Consider the following 20,723-nt stretch of genomic DNA (forward strand, 5'->3'; position numbering starts at 1 on the left):
ATTTTCTTTCTTTCTTTCTTCTTCTTCTTCTTTTTTTTTTTTTAAAGCATCTTGGCTATGTAAATGTCACCACAAAAATATCTCCAGAGCAGGTTTCCCGAAACCCTGTTGGTGTGTATTTGCGTGAATGAGCTGTGTTTGGCTAGGGCTTGGTCTAGCCAGGGCGCACTGCATGTGCTATGTCGCTGCTTGCAGACCTGGAGCGATTCAGATACGTGTGGCATTAATAGATTTCTTTAAGTGCTAAATGCAACTTTGAAAATTACCTGCAAGCTCGCACTGATCTTTCAACTTTGAAAGTGAAGAATTACTTGAGGAATTCTTGTGGTTTCTTTGTCATTTAGTGAGAGCCCAGCCAGCTACTGTGGAGGCAAACCTCCCTGAGGTTTGCCTACAAAGGGCAGTGTTCCAGTGTGTTTTCTCCTCGAGTGTGCTTCAGCCGCACAGCACTTCCTGTTTATTCAAACATCTTTTTTACCACTCGGCAACCCCCGCTTCACAGAAACAGCCAGAACCCATCTACAGCAAGAAGACGGAAATCCAAAGGCAGACAGTACGGGCTCCCTTCGTCAAACTCTTCATTTTCTCTGTAAGTGTCCAGAGAAAAAGAACGTTTTTGCTGGGTTAAACTTTGAGACTAGGGATCCGTTCTTGTGCAGACATTCTCTGGAGGGCAAAATAAGATGATCCAACTTGTTTACTGCTTTTTTTCTCTTCCCTCCCTCCCTTTCTCCATCAAAGGCTTTTTTTTTTTTTTTTCTTTTTAGCGGTTTGAGAGGACTGGTTCCTTCTAACTTCTTGTTTAATTCCACTCCCTTGCTTTCAAACGTGTCTTTGGATAGTATCAGCTAAGTAGGCAGCCGTGTGTTGCCAGGAGAGTTTTATGGGCTGAACGCAGGTTAGAACCTCTCTCTGCTGCTTGTGACATTGTTTTGTGTTGCCTTCTTTTCCTTCCTGTTATCACAAGTAGTAAGAGACTACGGGGATGGTGCCTTTGTAATTCTGCGTCTACGGAATTGTGCTCTGATGTTTGCATCATGCCACCGTCATCATTTGTAAATCGGTCTTGATAATATTTGTACCAATTTCATGCCAATAAAAGTCAGAGTGCTGAAACACGCATGGTCATTATCTCATTCATATTACTATTGTTTCAGTGGAGTGGGCTGCAAAAGGAAAGGGAAAGCCTGCCTCACTTTCAGCGATGGTTGTTAACTTTGATGTTGGGAGGCTCTTTTCAAAATTTTCTTTGTGCATAATTAGTATGGCAGGGAAAACCCTCGGACTCCAGCTGCCCCTTTGCTCTGTGTGGAAGAACGATGTAACTGCTCTCTTGGTCCTTTCTGTTGAAATGACTTTTTAAACACATGGTTTGGCATTTTTGTTTAAAGGGTTCCACCTTTTCCTGGCTGTAGTCATTCCTCTTGCCTCTCCCCCCTCCCTCCACACCCCTCAATCCTGACTCCCAACTTCACTGTAATTGGTAAGGCAGGTGTTAATTTTTTTTTTTTAAACTATTTACTGGTCAGGGAATAGACAGGAAATGGAAAATTAGCTCTTTTGATCTTAAGGGAATTGTTACTACTAATTGTTTGTTAGTCCCCAGACTAAATATCCTTAAATTTTACTGTCTAAAACAGTATCTCTCAGAAGAGAGAAAGAAATATGCTCTGTAGTTGTCCAAACCTCTAATGGAAGAAACATTTAAATACATAAAATAAGTTTGTGTGTGTGTGTGTGTGTGTGTGTGTGTGTGTGTGTGTGTGTGTGTGTATTGCTGTGGCTGCCATGGCTTTTTGAATGTTCAGAAGTTGTTCTCCTTTGCAAGAAAAAAATAAGATGTTTGTGACTGCCTTAAGGACAATTTGTTTAACAGTAGGAGTAATTGCAGGGAAAATGGAAAGAGTGACTGAAGGTATTTACTCAGATGTTAGTGTAGGTGTGGGGGCTGAAAACTCAGTGTGGGAACAGTGGGCTGCTTTTCTTGGTATCTCAGTCTATTTGATGACCATCAAATTTCCCAGCTCGCTGGTTTTGTTTTTTCTGGATGGCATGTTTGATTATTTATCAGAAGGGGAAGGGAGTAGCTGAAGCAAATAAACATGTGACCAAGTTCTGTTTTGTTTTCCACTCAGAAAGCCATGCCCTTTAACAGATATACAGAAAATAATAAATGCATTGTTTTATGATAAAAGGAAATTATATGTGTCCTTTTTCTTTTAAAGGCAACTGAGTTAACCCTGAAGGCTCCGGAGCCTTTTTACCTTCTGAGAATTTGCCAGGCTTTTCACTGAGAGAATCAGTGTATTGCAGCATATGGTTTTATGGGACAAGATTTACCAGGATTCATTTGTTCAGTAGTTAGGCTGTTTCTAGATACGTTGCTTAGGTAGGCCTGCCTCAGTAGCTCTACTTTATGGGTGTGTATGTCTGTGTTTGAACTCATGGTACCACTGGACAAGTCAGTAGCTCTTACAGTTTTGTTGAAGACCACATTCTGATTTCAGATCTAATGTCTGTGGCCAGGGTACAACATGATTTATTAGAGGCCCAATATTTTGCTCCTCTTTTTAAAAACATCAGGCAGGTGCTGCAACACAGTCTACCTATATGACTCTATCCCTCAAAAATACCTGTAGTCTTTAATATTATGTAATGTGTTTCATGATCTTCAAGGTTGTCATTATCTCAAATCGGCTCCTCCAGGGGCCAAGGGAAAGGTTCCAATCTATGTGAAATCTAGATTTTAAAATAAGCAAACTAAAATTTATCTTTTTTTTTTCTTTTTTGGTTTTAATTCTCAAGTGGAGTTTGCATTCTTATTACAAAGGCATTTGCTGATGCACGTGCACACATTGGCACGTTTCTTTAAAAACTAGAGCATGGTTTTCTGTAGGGGCTTCCTCACTTGTATACATCTGAAAAAAATGATGTGCATGATCCCAGCACAGTGCCTGGCCCAGTCGTATCAAGCGCTATAAATCACAGCTGAAAATCTGTTTTGTTGCCTATAGTGTTTTGGAATGTGGGTTGAAAATATGCACACAGAAGGGATTCCCTCTTCGTTGACTATATAAGGGAACAGTGCAACAGAGGTTCAGACACAGTGTAGCTCCCACCAGTATTGCCCTGCATGTCACTGGGAGGTGGCTTCTCTCTTGAGAGGACTATGATGGAAACAGTAGCTTTTCTGCCTCCTCTGTTGTCATCCCGGGTGACTCTCCAAAAAGCAGTTGGGTCGGATAATCATACTTTGTACTTATACAGAGCCCTTTGTCTGCAGAAATCAAAGTGCCTGACTAATGTTAACTCATTAATACTCAGGACACCCTAAGGACATAGGTAGGCTGCATAGATTATCCCACTTTTGAGGTGGGAAACAGTCCTGTTGTTAAAATCGTTTACAGTTTCCGGGTGTGTCTGTATTTAAGGCTCAGGCTAGACCTGGAAGGGGTATGATCTAGAGATCATGAGAAGCGTTTTTCCTGTGACATAGTCAGCTCTGACCACAAGCAGTCTCATGAGAAAGTGTTTTACCCTGAAGAAACTGGACTGGAAAATATAGCTAGTGCGTGATGTTGATGCTGGTGGGAGGGAGGAGATGGTAAAGACTAATCATGCTTAATTTCAATCTATTTAGCGTCAGTTAGGATGTATTTTTTAAAGATGCAGCATGGACTGAAAGTTCTGATTTTTGTTCTGTTTCATTTTAACCCGATATAATGTTGGCAACTTAACTTCCACAGAAATCAAGTTAGTTTGTTCTTTGCAAAGAACGAGTTACAGTGCTACTTACTGACCATGCAGTCAGTGAGAAGTTGTTCTGTAGTTACATGCTTTGGGGGCAAAGGAATTGAAACATTCTGTTAATGCTACATGTTACTGTGTGATTCTTCAATTCTGGAGGCCTTGGGCATCCTTCCTATGGTTACTAAGTGTAATATAAAAATTAGTTGGGTGCTTTCTGCTGTTCTGAGTCTTCTGTTGAAAGCTTTTACAGAAGATTCTAGAGTAGGGTAGTGATAGTTGGGCTGTGTTTTTGGAACCTGCGTATAGAGATGAGATTTGAAATAAATCTATACTCAATGTGCCTTTAATTTCAAAAGCAATTTTCAAAAGACCATAAATAATGATTCCAGTTTTGCTTAAGAAAATTGCTTTTCTTAAGCATGTCCCAAAATGTTGACAATGTGTCATGTGTAGGTAATGGTATCACACTTGATTTTTTTTATTATTTTTCTAATTCATTTATGTATTTTTCATATCTTCTACCATGAACTTACTACTTTCATAATCAATATTCATTTATAAAGCACTTTTAAAAATCTCTTATTACTTACTAGGTATCAGGCTCCAGACTATACATTTTACATGTATTAATTATGATGTAGGTACTGTTATTTCCTCCCATTCTCGCTAATGAAGAAACTAAGGCACAGAGAGGTTAAGTAACTTGTTCAGGGTCACACAGCTGGCAAATGGTGGAGTTGGGCTTTAAATCCAGGCGCAATGACTGGTGGGTACTTAACTACCATGTATGCTGCTTCTGTAGAAATATGTTAATGTTTTTTAAAGCAAACTTCTATTTCTTTGGAATTTCTGTATCTCTCTCAAGGTCAGTAATTCCCCCAAATTCCCAAGAAATCCTTGTTGCTTCATGCCTGGAGACTCAAGTTCTACCTTATGCTAAATTTTGGTAACTGCAGGTTCCAAAGATCATTGTCACTCTTTGAGCATAACTCTGTGAGCAGAACTATGCATCAGATCAGCACAGTTTTGTTTTTAATCACCCATTAAAGAAAGCATTTCTAATTCCTTGACTAAACCAATCAAACCTTTTTTCTTGTGCTGCAATCTATATCCACCACAGGATATAATCTTTTAAAAAATTCACTGCAAAGTTACCTTTGTCTGTGGCTTAGATTAACTGAATATATTGTCCTAAACGTGTCTAATTTTTTCTTAAAAATCTGTCATGTCAAGCAAATAGTTCTACTTCCATGTGAATAGAAGAATTCCAAATTTGCGTAGCTGCGGATTAGTGGCCGTTTTTGTTTGTACTTTGTTCTTAAAGTACAGCAAAGGGATTCTATCCAGGCTGTGTGACCTTGGCCACATTACATTAACTTTCTGTTTATGTAAAGCAATTTAGAAACAATCTAGATACACAGTTGGCATTCAGTGTTAGTGATCATTTCCTTCTTCATCAGTAGCGTCATATGACTATCATCATCTCTTCTAGCTCACTGATTTGGCCTCTTAGGCAGACATTCCTGCATTGGAATTGGCAAGGCACAGGGTGAAGGTTTGGTGAGGGTCATAAGGAGTCATATTTGCTCAAATCCCTTTGCCACTGGAAGGAGCCAGGACTCTCAGCTGCAAATCGTCTGTGGGACTGCAGGTAAATCACATAACCCCTCTTGTCCTCAGTCTGCCTTTTACAATGAAAGTTGACTGCCTTAGATTCCTTTGGGTTCAACAGAGAATGCTGCAATTTTTCTTAGTGTTTCCGTGAAGAGGCTGCCCAATGGTTTGAGATCACTTGGAAAAAGGAATCTTTGCTTTCCACTGACAAAATATATTCTCTCTCTTATGCATGGGGCAATATATTGTACATTATAGGAATAGTTTCCATTTACTAAATAACTTACATGTACCAGATGTAGTGCTAAGGACTTTACATGCATATATCACATAATCTTTACAGTTTAACCTCTCTCGTCCTACGTTTCCTTATCTGTTAACTGATTGCAATAATACCTCAAAGAATTGTGAAAATGGAATGAAATAATGGATCTGCACTGTTTAGTACTTGTCTGGAAATAAACACTAAAAAAAAAAAACTGTAACTTTTTTATTGTCTTCCTGATCTTCAATGACCAGAGACCAGAGCACTTTTTAATACGGCAGTAATTTAACACCCTCACCACCACCACCAAAAGAAAAAGAAGAGGGATGTAATTATTAGCAGACTGTGAGAGACTACAGTTGGTTAAAAACAGGGACTAGAAATCCTACTGGACCTGAAATCTGTGCCACGTGAGTCAAGAGAGGTAGATCTAACTTAGGTGAAGGTGAAGGGTAAGATACAGGTGTCTAGAAGCATGAACTGAAACCGGAGTTCGGTGAAATTGTGGAAAAAAAAAAATCTGCGCTCTCTTAGCTCTGCCTTTCCATTATTTGCTTTTATGAAAAGCTTATTTTGAAAAAATCCAACCTTGGCTCAGTTTAACCAAGGAACGGGGAGACTTGTCCAGATTCGGGCTTGAAGAAGGGCTGAGAATCAAGGGGTAATGGTGACAGCATCAATATTCCAAGAGAAGATGGATGAAGTCAGATAGCCAGGGAGGTGAAAACACAGCGTGAGAGAGAGCAGAGATAGCCGGGCTTGTGAATTCCTTCCTGTCTGCCTGGTGGAGTTTGCCAGCACAATAGAAACACAGGATGCTGCTACAGGGAGTCAGAAGCAGTGCTGGTCCCTTGGGTCTGGGGATATCAGGGAACACTGCTGCCTGGAGGAATTGGACTGTGAACAGTGTTTTGAGGGAAAGATAGAATTTAGATGGAGAAGATACTTGGATGCCTCGTCAATGTGGCAGGGAACAGGGGAGGGAAGGCTTGTGGATATGGTCATAGCGCAAAGAGTCTTGCGAATGGAATGATGGGCTGAAAAAAGCAAGTCTCTTGTGTGGGTAAAAGAAGAGAGATTAAAGTTAGAAGATGTGGCACCATGAAAAGGCCTTTTCCTTCCTTTTGGAGGCAAAGGGACCTACGGTCATCCATGCATGTTTGGCTCTGTAGGGCTGCATAGCCATTTGCAGAGATTGTGGTCATTGTTGGGTCTAATCAGTGACCTTGGTACAATGTGAGTATCAAGTTCTCACTAGACAATGTTTGTTTGTTTTTGTTTATCCATCCTAGCCACTGGCTAGACTTGTGACCTTGGGCAAGTCATTGAACCTCGTAATCTCTGTTTGTCCATTTTAAATCAAGAATTATAAAACCTCCCCTACCTCCCTTAGAGGTGCTGGGAAGAAGAAATAAAATAATTAATGTAGAGCAACTAACTAGCACAGTGCCTGGTACATAGTAAACAATTCATTGCATTGTTTTTTATTTTAGTGTCTTAAACACAAGGAGGTTATTATGCTACACTTGCCCCAGTGTTTCTAGATGCTCCTCATTTCTTAAATTGTTACTCAGTGTAAGCCTTTGCTGTTTGCAACAACTGCTTTAAGAAATGCAAATTATTGGAGAATATTAGGATTTCAAGCCTCCCTCCCCCATCCTAATATTTGGCCAAGAGTGAGTAGTTTCACATTTTGGACTTTTAGTTTTGTCTGGGCCTTTCCTGCCTTCCCATTTCTGTTTCCTTCTTTTGTATTCTATCTCTCCTGGAATGTTGCCTCAAAGTCATTTTCACTCTTTGCTGCTTTGCCCAAAATTAAGGCAGGAGAAGGAAGGTACTTTGTGAAGCAAAGCATTCATAGGTGTTAATTGCTTCTTAGGGCATCCTGAGGATGTGTGACTTATATTACAAGAATAAAAGGAATACAGCATCATATTTGTTTGAGCAGGAATAGTTTCAGTGTTACTAGCAAAATCATGGAAAATCCTCCATTATTTTTAGCTTAATTCTAGGCAGATCTTCCACAAGCTTCAAAATTAGCAAGTCTCATTCTGAGGTACAAAAAGATGTGAATCTGAATTATTCATAGTGAGAGTTGCTGGGTTGCACCCTCATAAAAGGCAATTGCAGAAAACAGTGGGTTAATACAATGAGTTAATAGAGCCCCTTGATTCATTTATCCTTATGTTTGGCCCTTTGTTTTATTTTTTATTTTGTTTACCTTGGGAACCCAGAGAAGGACTGGGCCAACTTATGTATTTATTTTTAAACATAATCGCGTCTTAAACAAGGGGAAATAAGAGTTTGATGCAACATCCCACTTAACATTTTAGACGTTTTCTGATGAACTTCACTTCTGTTTTACCTCATTGCAATGCTAATGTTGCCTAGAGTCGTAGCATCCCAGGCAGTGATCTTGTCAACTCTCCTGAGCTGAACAGGCTCAGGCTTGGGCAGTGCTTGAATGGAATTCCTCCAAAGACAACTCAGGTGCTGGAGACTCAGTGGTAGTGATTCAGCGTCTGGCACTGGCTCCAGTAAGGAGCAGCCAGCCGGTGCCTGGACAAGGTGGTTATAGGGCCCTGTGTTAACAGGAGGAGGAGTATGATGGTGGTTTTTTCTTTTCTTTTTTTTTTTTTCTTCTCTCTTCTAAGAGACTTCAAACAGACTTCCTGACTGTTTATAGACATTAAACTTACTTCACCTGATTTTGCAAGAGGATGGTAGATGTCCCTCCCCGCCCCCCCCCGACCTTTTTTTTTTTTTTTTTTGGTCTCATGAAAATTCCTATCTTTTACCTTTTTGGGTGGGAAGTATCTTCTCTATGCCTTCCAAATAAAAGAGGTTACTCATAATTGCAGGTGACTATAGGGTTTGCTGAGCCCTTTCTGCTTCCTAGGTTTCCTCTGGGGGTGGGGCATGTAGCAGAATGCCTCCCCCTGTGTTGGGCCTTCCGGTATCTCTCTGTGCCCACGTCTCCTATAGTCAGTGCACGGGATGGCATTTGGGTTCTCAGCACTAATACTGGCAAATCATGGCGTGCGTGGTGCAAGAACTCTGTTGCACAGTTCTCTTCCCCCTCATCCCAGTTATTCTACAAAATAAAGGAAAAACAAAATATTGTCCGCCATCTTTTCCTCCTAAGAAAATATACTCTAGCAAATAAATTGCTGACCATAAAACAAACAAACAAAATAGTACTCCTGACTTATCCTCTATGCTCATGTCTTTGCAGTACTGGTCAAATTCTAAAATGAAAAAAAAAAAAAGGGAACATATCTAATAGGTATCATAGCAGGGATAACCATCCTGCATATAGCTTAGAGAATATGGAATCATGTCTGGAAGTATCTGTGAGACCTAGTGTTGAAAATAGATCTATTAATAGAAAAGTGCAGGCTGGTGCGGGACGATCAAGTGGTCCCAGACTGGAGGGGATGCTTTGGCATGGCCTTATCGCATCCCCACCCACCACAGATGGGGATGACAATACCCGTGAGCCCGGGACTGTATCTCCTTCTGCAGTTAGGACAGTGATGACAGTGGAGAACTTTGACTTTTCTATTTCCTGTCCCTTTTGAATTTAACGCAAACACATAATGTTACAATGCTTTAAGAGTGGAGTTGTCTCTGCTCCACTTTTTCTCTTGATACTGTCTCATAAACTTGTTTGCAAAGACTGTGGAACATTTTAAGAAATCCCCACAAAATTCCCTAGCTAAATATGAGCTGTTATTGAATGCTTTGTAAGACTAGGATACTTTGTCTAGCTGTCAGAACTCTGAAGGATGCATGATGCTAGGAAAACTCTCCCTTCTAGGTCACTGATTCAAATCCCATATGCCAACTGATCTAAAGCTTTGCTGTCTGCTGTGCCTGCTTTTAAGGGTTGAGTCAAGTGAATTTACTACCAATGAATGTTCAGAGTCCACACCCTTATTTGTAGTATCATAGAATAAACTGAGCAGTGACTGGTACAAAGAGACAGTTAAAGGCTCTCTGATGAATGATTGTTACGCCCTGTTTTTCACTTATGACGCCAAGAACATGACTTGATGGTTTGCCGTCGTCCTTCCTTTCCTTGTGTATCTAGTATTTACACAGTCATTAGAATCGGAATCTCTCCTTGGGCATCTAATATTTTCACAATCATTAGAATCCCTCACTCTCCCATTGTCTTGTGATAACCAAGCACTCCATTTGTAAAGTATCATAATTTAAAAAAAAAAAATTCAGTTTGGAGAACCTGCTGCCTTGGAATGCTATTGATTCTGTATGAGTGAACACTTGTATTTCTGCAAAGCCACTGTCATTTCTTTTTTTTTTAAGTGACCCACAAGCCTTCTTTCTCTCCTACACTGGAATGATTGCTGTGTTTAAAGCAACGAGGTGATGGGTTTCCCTGCATACTCAGTCCTGGGTCTTGCAAAAGAGTGATTGTCAGATTGTGTTAAATGATGAGCGCTCGTGTTAAGATGGTAGTTGGTTGCGGGGTTGAACTAAGGTAGCAAATTAGCTTAGGAGGAAAAGACTCTTTAGACGGACTGAAAGTATATGGAGAAGATGAGAAATACAGGAGAGAACATGACTTCTTTCCTACTTTCCTACTGATCTTCCCATGCTGCTGCTGTGTTTTTTTTTTTTACTAGATTTTCCTCCCACCCCCATATGCGCAGTGACTGTTGATTAGCCAGTGAAATTATCTGAGAAACAGTTTGATCTTGAGGGGTGGGGAGAGTCTAGGAAAGAAATTAGAGGAAGGATGCCTGACTCAGACCAGCCTTTAAAGCTGGAAATGGGACAATTTCTCAGGGCAGACAGGAAATAACTGGCCAGTAAGGCACATGCTGTCTTTATTCTGAGGGTGCTCAGGATCTCACACTGATTTAATCAATTACCTACAAGAAGAAACACACATTCAAAGCTTGCAACAAGTTCTGAACAGTTTCAGGTAGAGGAGCACATGGATGTATTTCCTTTTCAGAAAAAATCAACATTGAATTTGAGCTGTAAGAACAGCTAATGAATAATGTTCTTGCTTCTTAGCTACATGATAAAATTATTTTGGGAAATTGATTGAAAGATGTTATTTATATAAAAGTCTGCCCAGTGGAATCTTTGTGGGATCTCACAGTACAGATAGCAATCTTAGACAGGTGTTGGCAAACTTTTCCTATAAAGAGCCACATAGGAAATCTTTCAGGTTTCGAGGGCCGTTCAGTCTCTGTCTAAAGTGCTTCACTCTTGTTCTTCAGCACAAAAGCAGATATGGACGGTGTACAAGTGAATGCGCTTGACTGTCTTCCAATAAAACTTTATTGGTGCATACCAAAATTTGAATTCCATATAATTTTCACATGTCACAAAATATTATTTTTCTTTTTATTTTTTCTCAACTATTTAAATAAGTAAAAACCATTCTTATTTGATGGGCCAATATATGACAGATAATACAAAACAGGTGATAAACCCATGACCAAAAACTTTCCAATTAGTCATATTTGTTCAAGTCCTCCATGTGTCAGTGCTTATCTCAGACCTTGTCACGAAGTGTGTTACGCAAAACGTTTCATAAAGATTTTTCTCCTTCTACCAGCTTGCTTTATGTGTGTGTGTGTGCATGCCTGTTCAAACCATATTTTATATAAACTTGTTGATGTTTCTTAAAATATGGTAGACATGTTTTTGAGCATCAGCTACCTTCATAAACATGCTAAACATAGGATTACCTAGCCCCTAAAACATAAGCACCTGCTATGAACTTGAAATGTAAATAGCTCAAAAATTGTAAACATGTTATGTAAAACATAATTTGTAAATAACAGATGGCACTTATTTACTAAGAATGTGAAGGCACTGATGAGATGAAGCAATCTTGAACCAATAGAATGGAAGGTGTGTCAACGATGCCCAGGTTCCCATGGCCGACCGAAACTAGCAGCCAGGCACCAATCTCACTGACTCTCTGAGGGCTCAGAGCTGGCTGTGGACCATGGCACGCCAGCCATGAGGCAGCTCCAACCCCTTTGCAGATCGGGGCATCGATTGGAGATGGGCCCATCCACAGATGAAGGTAGTGCCTTTCTCTCCTAGTGTACAGAGCCATTTCTTTTAGTTTGTTGAAGGAAAGTAAATGTGAGTGTATGCACCTGGGCTCTGAGTATCTGGTTTTATCATTCACCTCCACTCTGTGGTGACATCCTTAAACTGTGTCTTTACTGTAACCTGAACCTAGTGCTAAAATACAGCTCCAAGTTATTCAGTGCCAGGCAATTGTCGCATCTGTTATAAAGGAAGTGTTGACTCAACCCAGTCCAGGAACCACCACCAAAAGTAAAAGGTCTCCAGAGATTGGATTGAACCTTTTAAGTTATTTACATTAGCCATTGATCTGGAACTTGAGTCGGAGTTGATCCTTGCTTCTTAAAAGTGAAATTCTTTCATTGGTTCATATCCTTTCTCTCTCTGTCTTGCTGCCTCTCTCTTTCTGCTGCTTCCCTGCTCTTAAACCTCCTCCTCCTCTCCCTCTCTCTGTCTCATACACACACAAACACATATCTACACACCTCATTATTAGATCCAGAGGATCTCATTTTATCTTCAAACAGTGTATCCTAAGGGACTTTTCTCCAGTTGTGACTGAGATACTGTTATGAAAATAGGAAAAGTCCATTCTCACTCCTCAGTTGTATTGCAATAAAGACAATCTCAGAGGTTTAGACAGTGTGGTCTGAGATGAAGGACATTAATCTGGTTTTGATGCACAATAACAGTTAAAATGGCTGTCAAAGTCATCATGCATGGGAAACACAGTGAACATGGGACTCTGGTGCAATTTCCAAAGGGGATCTCATCAGTCATCCCAAATTTTCCACTGATCAATAATAAACGTGATAATAAGCATTTTTGGCTTTTTGCAAATGGGAGATTCCAGAGATTTGTATTATAATGCCCAAATACATGATCTTAGTCACTAAAGATTTATTGCCCCTTTCTGCCTGTGACAATTTAAAATCTAGATTACAGGCCGGGCGCGGTGGCTCAGGCCTGTAATCCTAGCACTCTGGGAGGCTGAGGCAGGAGGATTGAGCTCAGGAGTTCCAGACCAGCCTGAGCAAGAGCGAGACCCCATCTCTACTAAAAATAGAAAGAAACTAGCTGGACAACTAAAAATATATAGAAAAAATTAGCCAAATATGGTAGCGCATACCTGTAGTCCCAGCTACTTGGGAGGCTGAGGCAGAAGGTTTGCTTGAGCCCAGGAGTTTGAGGTTGCTGTGAGCTAGGCTAACGCCATGGCACTCTAGTCCGGGCAACAGAGTGAGACTCTGTCTCAAAAAAAAAAGAAAAAAAAGTGTAAAATCTAGATTACAGTGATTTATATATCATGGAAATTCAGAAAAAAAATCCTTTAGTGGGTGATTTCAAAGCATGTTGTAAGTTATACTCAATTAGGTTTTAAAACTCTTGCTGAGACCTACGGTGATTTTTAAATTTATTTTAATTTTATTTTGGGGTAGGTAATACTTTGCCTCAACTTTGTTAAGATACTCATGACAAGGCCAGGGAATTTTTGTGGGATTACAATTCATATCAAAATGAAGTATTCTTTGTCCTAGTGTTGTTTCTCCGTCCCAAATATATGAAGATATTTTACCTGTGTATATTCATCTGGGGGCTGAAATTTGGGAGCCAGTTTGCACGTACTTTATCTTATAGTGTTCTCTGTTCAGTAAGTTGACTAAAATTTCCCTTGGATTCATAGAAGTTTCTAAACCTTTTCCCCCCATGCTCCTGTCTTTGATTATTGTCCTTAATGGGGCTCTCTATGAAGTGATGTCAAGTAGCTGGGGTTTATTATGTGATTACGTTAAGTTCATGCGCCCCATGTAGAGCCTGAAAAGAATGTTATACGTAAAAATGACTTTTTCCCCCCCTTCAAACAAGCAAAATAAGTACAAGGATTCCAGTGTCTAATTTTTAAATGTATAATCATTGTCTAGAGCCAGCCCAGGAAACATTTGTTGAAAACTTAGGTTTGAGTTTTCTACTTTCTTTTGCTCACGTGCGTTTATGAGAGCATGCTCGGATAAGAATAGTGACATGTGTATGTGAATGTTTTTCTTAAAGACACTTAATATCTTCCCGTTCGCTGGAGTGAGTTGACTTTAGCTTCTCTGGGACTTGATGATTTAAAAATCGAAGATCTGTGTCTCCCAATACTGGGTGACGTGTGGCAAATTATGTGGCGTCTCTGTTACTTTGTTTCTCTTTGCTTGTTGTATTTTAGCACTGAATGTATGTAACCTTTCTCCTCTTCCCCATCATCTTTCTTTCCACACTGTCTTCTCACTGTCATCCGTAGTCCCTCTGTCTGCCTTTCCACCCGGCAGCCAGACTCCCCTGTGCCGATCAGTCTATTACTCTGGGAACTGTGACGGTAGCACTTAAATATATAACAGTTCCCTTTCCTACATTAAAAAGCCGTAAAACCTTCATGTGAAATAGCTAAGGGAACATATACAGTAGGAGGAGAGGCTTTTGCTCCCGCAGGCACCTTGCAGAGGGGACTATTTTTCTTAGATGATATAAATGAAATCTTCACTCTGCCCACTTTTACACCTACGCGTGTACTGAGCGTCTCCAAGGAGACAAGGAAACCCGGAGTCCAGCGATGGTGGATCCTCCACTGAGACAGCAGGCTGGAGTCTCAGGCAGCTCTCCCAGGCGTCTTGGCTTCCAGATGCCCCTCTCAGACAGCCTCTTTTCTCGAGGCTCTTCCAGGCAGGCTTTCTCGAATATGTCTCTCCCTTCACAGATGAAATGGCCCGTGCATTCCATCCGAAGGGCTGGTCGTGGTGAGTCCAGTAGGCAGAAGGCCTCCCTGGGACACGAGGGGTGGACGTTGCAGGGAGGGCTAGAAGGCTTCCACTCGCCCGAGATCTTTTCTCTGCCATTTGTTTATCTGTGCTTCTGTTTCTCTGCCTTCCTTTGCGCCTCCTGAACACAAAGGCACCACTCAACCTTACGAAGTGTCTTAAAAATAGTGGCTGTTACAACTGTATAGTTATGAGCCTGGTTTAGTGAGCTTGTCCTTTTAGGAGGAGTACTACTCTGGCAGCATCCACGTTTTTAGATGTCTGCCCTGAGCAGTAATCCTCTTGACCTCTCCATTTCATTCTCCCCGTTCTCCTGAGTTCAATGCACAGGAGCCCCCAGGCCCTCTTACCCTTCCCCCATTCCATCATCGTCACCATAACTTTTCTCGCAAATACACGCATTATTTTCTTAAATAAATGAAGTGTCTGTTTCTCTTGGAGGAACTTGCTACCATCGCAAGTCCGTTATGCTCACTCTCTAAAACTATAGTATCAGGTCCTTTTCTTTCTTTCTTTTTGTTCCCCCCCATCAGGGGAGAACATGAGCACAGTCCCCCACAGTATCAGAGTGTCAGGTCCTTTTGATGAGTTGACCGCATCTGTGATCTATCTGTGCCTATTCTTTGATGCACAAATAATTCAGTTACCATATAGAAATTCTTATTGATGTAATCCCCCAAGAAATCTCATTTTGTGTCTGAACTCAAAGTGCATCGTTTAATGATCATTCTTGACATCTCTTCCATGTGTACATTCTTGGTTCTCAGCTGAATTGACTCAAGAAACCTCACTTTTCATGTGATTTTTTTAAAGCACAGTATCTACAAACTTCAATGTTCTGTGGCTGATCCTGCTGCCCTCTTTGGAAAGGTGTGTGTGGCGGGCTTTTATTCCTGTCCTTAATTCTTTGACAGTGGATGTCCTCATGAGGGTTTATTGATGACACTTTTTTTTTTTTCTTTTTCACTTTAATTTTTTTTTTTTAGTAGACAGGATTTCGCTCCATTAGCCAGGCTGGAGTGCAGTGGCGCAATCGTAGCTTACTGTAACCTTGAATTCCTGCATTCAAACAATCCTTCCTCAGCCTCCCAAGCAGCTGGGACTACAGGCATGGACCATCACACCCAGCTAATTATTTTTTATTTTTTGTAGAGACAGGGTTTTGCTATGTTGCCCAGGTTAGTCTTGAACTCAAGTGATCCTCCTGCCTCAGCCTCCCAAAGTGCTGGTATTACAAGCGTGAGCCACCATGCCTGGCCTACTTGAACTTTTAGAAAAGATTTGTCAGTCATATGTTCAACATGATGGAGAACTCTCCTGTTTTCTTCTTGCTTTAGCATTAATTCATATCACCTCCCCAATTTCTTTCTTTAAGGAAAAACTGTCCCATTTTATAAGCTAGAAAGGGTCATTGGTAATAATGTAACTAGTTTTGCTCACAGGTACAATAATGTCCCCTTTAAGATGACTACAGGTCAGATTTGCTGTTTTTCTCTATGAATTCCATCAAGGTCATCCTACATATGTCTTATCTGTTTTGATCTTCCTTCCCAAATAACCTAATCCAGACTGAAAGTGTTATGTTCAACTTAAGTTCCCAAGTTCCGCCAAGAAGAACTGGGGGGAGGGGGGAGGGTGCTCCTGGAAAGGGCTCTGTGTTACCTGCCAGGTTTCGCCAGGTTTCTGTCTTTGCCCAGGTCCCTCCCGGCCTCTCTGCCATCTTTCCTCAAAGTCCCAACCATCCATGCTCCCAAATTTTATGTCAGAGTTTTGGTAGGGATAAAATGTCTGCTTAGACAAATTGCTGTGCCTGAGAACTGTGGATGAAATTAGCCAAATCAAAGGAAATGTAAACAACTTCTGGAAAGGTTTTCAACTTAGACTGGTGGGAAGTTTTGTTTGCCGTTTCATTTGCCTGGAAATAGGAAAGTCGGACCCAGTCCCAAAGTGCACTTCCTGGAATCCTTTTAGTGAAGGCTCCCCTGAACCTGTGTAGTAATGCAAATGTTTTTCTTCTGTTTTTATTTCCAGGCACTTCAGGTGGCAAGACAGCTCCTTCTTCAGCAGCAACAGCAGCAGCAAGTTAGTGGATTAAAATCTCCCAAGAGGAATGACAAACAACCAGCTCTTCAGGTAACAATTCTCAATTGTTTTTTTTTTTTTATGACATGCTACCCTTTGGGATAGCTGATGAGCAATTCAGGAGCGGATTGTGTTGAGAATTGTAAATCATGTAAGAGGATGTTCTGTAGAAGGAAGATTTTTAGTTTGCCAGCAGAATATGATGTTTTGGGGAAAAAGGGTAATTGACCAAAAGTTTTATTGTTAGGAGTAAGATCCACTGATTAGTCAATATAATAGGAGGATGATGCGTTGGAGGTGTTGGGTTGCTTAATAGGCAGTGTGGGTTACCAGTGAGAAAAAGTTCACAGTACTCAGAATGGTCACCATGTTCTTTCATGCTGGGGCCAGAAATGGAATAAACACACAAACTTTAGTGCAGTAGTTCTCAGTAGGGGTGATTTTGCCCCCCAGGGGACAGTGAGCAATGTCTAGAGACATTTTTGGTTGTCACAACTAGCGAGAAAGAGGAGCTACTGACTTCTAGATGGTACAGGTTGGGGATGGTGCCAAACATTCTACAATGCCCTGGGCAGACATAGGTGGCAACATAGGTTTCATCCCAAAGTGTCGATAGTGTCAAGAACTGTTATCGGGCTTGAGGACGATGTGGTACTTTTAATATCACACCTTGTGATGAGTATAATATATACTCTATTCCTCAGTGGGTGTGTTCAGGATGTTTCTGAATCATTAATAAGAAATGGCGAGAAATTTTTATGTAAAGATACCAAAACAGATTGTTTTAGCAACTTCCCATTTCAGGCACCTTGAGGGCAAAGGGCTAATAGAATAGAAGAAGGAGTGAGTGTATAAAACCCTAATTTGGATTTTCAACTTGGAGTAGAAAATTGTAATAGAAATTTCAGAGAAACTCGAATCAGGGTCTTCATGCTCACATCCAAGATAAGGCACTTGCAGGTCCTAGATGGGGTTTGAACTACTTTTAGGGTGGGCATCCCCAACATGGGAGGCTAAGGAAGAGTTTCTCACACTGGAAATATGGGAGCAGAGTCTATCAGCACCGTGTATAACTTGGTGCCAATTAATTTGGTCACGAGGTCAACCTAAATTCTAGCTTGTGTTAACTTTTCACAGGTCAGGGTGAACCACTGCCAGTTCTCAAGTTATCCTTCAAAGACCAAACTGACCTTGGCCAACAAGTTCTAGCTCTTCTACATGCCCTTGGGAAACCGTCACTCTCCAGGTTCAGCACTGTAGGGACACTTTATTGGAAAAGTTGAATGACAGTGCGCATTATTTATTAACACTTACGAAAAACAGTTATTTGGTAAACTATCACCAGTCCGTATGCCTTTTAACGTGTGTGCATGCAGGGGACATTTTTAATGAGGCACAGAGCCATTGAGGGCCCGTGTCAGGTGCTATAAGGACTGCTTTGTTGTGCAGATGTCTTAAGAACAGCTCCGGAGGATGAAATATGACTGTGTTGACCTTTCAGCTGTGAGCTTATTTGTCAGGATTCAAATAAGTTGAAAGGATCAAACTGAACAGTTTCCGTAGTCAGGCTGGGAATTGTGTTTGAGAGGTCAGCAGCAGAGGCCACATTGCAGATTCCATAACATAGCCAATTGTTGGTACATATTAAAGTACCGGGGCAGCTCCTGCAGACAGAGACACAATTAAAATTCTAATTTATTAATGTATACGGGGAGCTAGCCTAGCCTGTCACTCAGTGATTCAAATGACTGTCCATTCTTTTTGCCTCCCTCTTGGAGTTCTCGCAGCCTGAAAAATACTGTGACTCCTCTTGAGTTTATCAGACCTTGAGTGCATTGGAAAAATGAAAATATATTATTGGGGGGAAAAATCTTACACATAGTAGAGCTTTGGATAGAGATAATAAAAAAAAAACACACATACACAATCTGTCTGCTCTTCAGTATTGAATATCATTTGTGATTTTTTTATAGTAGACTTATTTTCCCTCATACTTGCTTTTTTAAAACATATGGCATTTTTAGGTAACTTCTCTTCCAAGATGAACGAAGTTCCTTTAGGGCTAAATATAAGAAGTAAAGTTTCAGGGGATTTCCTTTTGAGGGCTCTTTTTCTTCTTGCCTGTTAGGTTTTTAGCCACCATGCAGAAGAGTATGATACAGAGGGCTTCGTTTTTCTTGGCAAGGACAGTGTCAAAACCAACCTAACACATTCTGCTGAGCACTTCAGTCTGTATAAAAAGTGGGGGAAGAGGGGGTAATCTCGAATGCTGGTTTTGCTAAAGAAGATGTCTTGAGTTTTTCCTACTCCCTAAGTGGAGGAGTTGACAAGCAGAGAATTTAGACCAGCTTTTAAGAGTCAGCTGGGGGAGAAAGAGAAAGGGTTGGTTGATGGTGCGTGTGTAGCGTAGACTGTGGCCGCGTGTCTCCTCAGCTGCCCGGTGGGGTCCTGCACGTTCAGGAAGCTTTATTAGGTTGGCTGGCCTTCCACAAACAGAGGAGAAATTACTATCCTAGGCCACATGGTGTATTACCTCATTATAAAAATACGTATCTAAACTTGGAGATTCGCGGAAGGAATAACCTTCATATTTAAATATATCTTGCCATGCCATGTCCTCGCCGAGGCATCTCAGCCGGAGTGGCTCTGAAATGAAAGGGAAATCCTACAGCAAATCTTAACAGTGCTCATCTCTGATCTTCTTACCTTTCATAACTACACTGAGAGACCTATTTTAGCAAATTTCAGATCTTCTGCATAGAGGAAGGCTTGACAGGGAAGAAGGATTTGATCTGCTGATAGCTTGAGGAAAAAAAAAAAAAAAGAAAGAAACCCAAATCCCCAAATATACTGTGACTCATATTTTAAGCATATCTCACACTTCCCTGCTTTATGTTTGGCAGCGCTCTCCGGTTTCACAGGCTGATGATACAAACAAAAGAAAATGGAAAGTTAGAGGAGGCTATAAGTGGTTACTCGATAGAGATCATAAAATGTAGTCAAACATCACCAATTTGGACTAATTTCAGGGAGAGGAGAGTAAATAAGAGAGGAATGGCGCTCTTTGCAGATACTCACACTGAACCAGATCTGAGCTGGCCACATTCTTGGGTTGTGTGGTTTATTAATGAAGGCATTAATTGGGTATAGATATTGCTTCTGAAGCTCTTGAAAAATATTCTGCTTAGTAACCTAAATTGTCTTTTTATTTAGTCTATTAATTTACTTTGCAAATTTCTTTGATGAATGATAAAAATGAAAATTGGCCCCATCATCAATTCAGAATCAGAATGATACGAGTTAATCAAATGCAACTTGGTGAACATTTCCAAAACAGCCTCAATGCACTGGGCACTGTGCTGGTGTTCATTGGATACAAAATTGTCGAGGCTACAGACCCTGCCTTCAGGAGGCTTATGAGTTTTTAACAAGAATTAAGGTTTTGCTGCAAAGAGAAAATTATAGGTGAGTAAAAATAGTAGACTCTCTTCTATAAATATTTATGTACTTCTGAAGATTGCTTAAACAAGTGAAATAAATGCTTAACAGTGCAGGTGCACTCATAACCTCGAAAATGTGTAACTTTACTGGCTGAAGATTAATTTGTGAGTAGATGAGCAATTTTATTGATCAAATTTTGGAACTTTGACCACCGTTTCTGGGTAGTAATTCATTTTGGTTCTTTAAGCATTTTAGTTGCTGGCACGAGTACATAAACTGGAAGGAAATCAAATGACACATTTTCTCCTAAGAAAGTAAAAGTACATGTGTATTCTGGCAGCATTAAAGTTAGGAAAGAAAGTAAACCTTGTGTGTTGCTTACAGTGGAAAGCTGACCACAGTTTCAAGCCATCTATAAAGAATTTGAACTTGAAGCCAGTCATCTGATAGTTTTCCCTCCTGCCCATCCTCTTCCTTCCAAGGTTATGTCATGCGTAAGCCCCCTGCTCAGGGGGCCATTTCACCTGAAGGAAGAATTATGAAACCCAACAGAAGGCCAGCCTTTCAGTCCACTTGGAAGCTCAGAATTATAATGAGGACTCCTGCTATAAGTGGAGGAGGTTAAAATACAAGATTCAGCAGGTGTTTTTTAGCATTTTTATTTGCAGTTATATAAAACATGCTTTAGGCAG

The 20,723-nt window shown here is 40.6% G+C and overlaps 1 protein-coding gene across 3 annotated transcripts in view; it reads left to right on the forward strand.

Annotated features, from left to right (window-relative positions):
* The first annotated feature begins 452 nt into the window (after positions 1-452).
* Positions 453-20,723, forward strand: part of LOC123623006 (forkhead box protein P1) — a 163,273-nt gene continuing 143,002 nt past the window's right edge. For 2 of the 3 annotated variants that reach the window (XM_045529635.1, XM_045529637.1), the window contains exons 1-2: positions 454-589; positions 16,540-16,641. The gene's annotated coding sequence lies outside the window, so the exon portion shown is untranslated. Of the gene's footprint in view, positions 590-16,539; positions 16,642-20,723 lie in introns of all 3 variants that reach the window. The other variant, XM_045529636.1, reaches the window with a different exon arrangement.

The sequence above is a fragment of the Lemur catta genome, chromosome 18 (assembly GCF_020740605.2).
Source record: "Lemur catta isolate mLemCat1 chromosome 18, mLemCat1.pri, whole genome shotgun sequence".
In the NCBI taxonomy this organism is placed as follows: Eukaryota; Metazoa; Chordata; class Mammalia; order Primates; family Lemuridae; genus Lemur; species Lemur catta.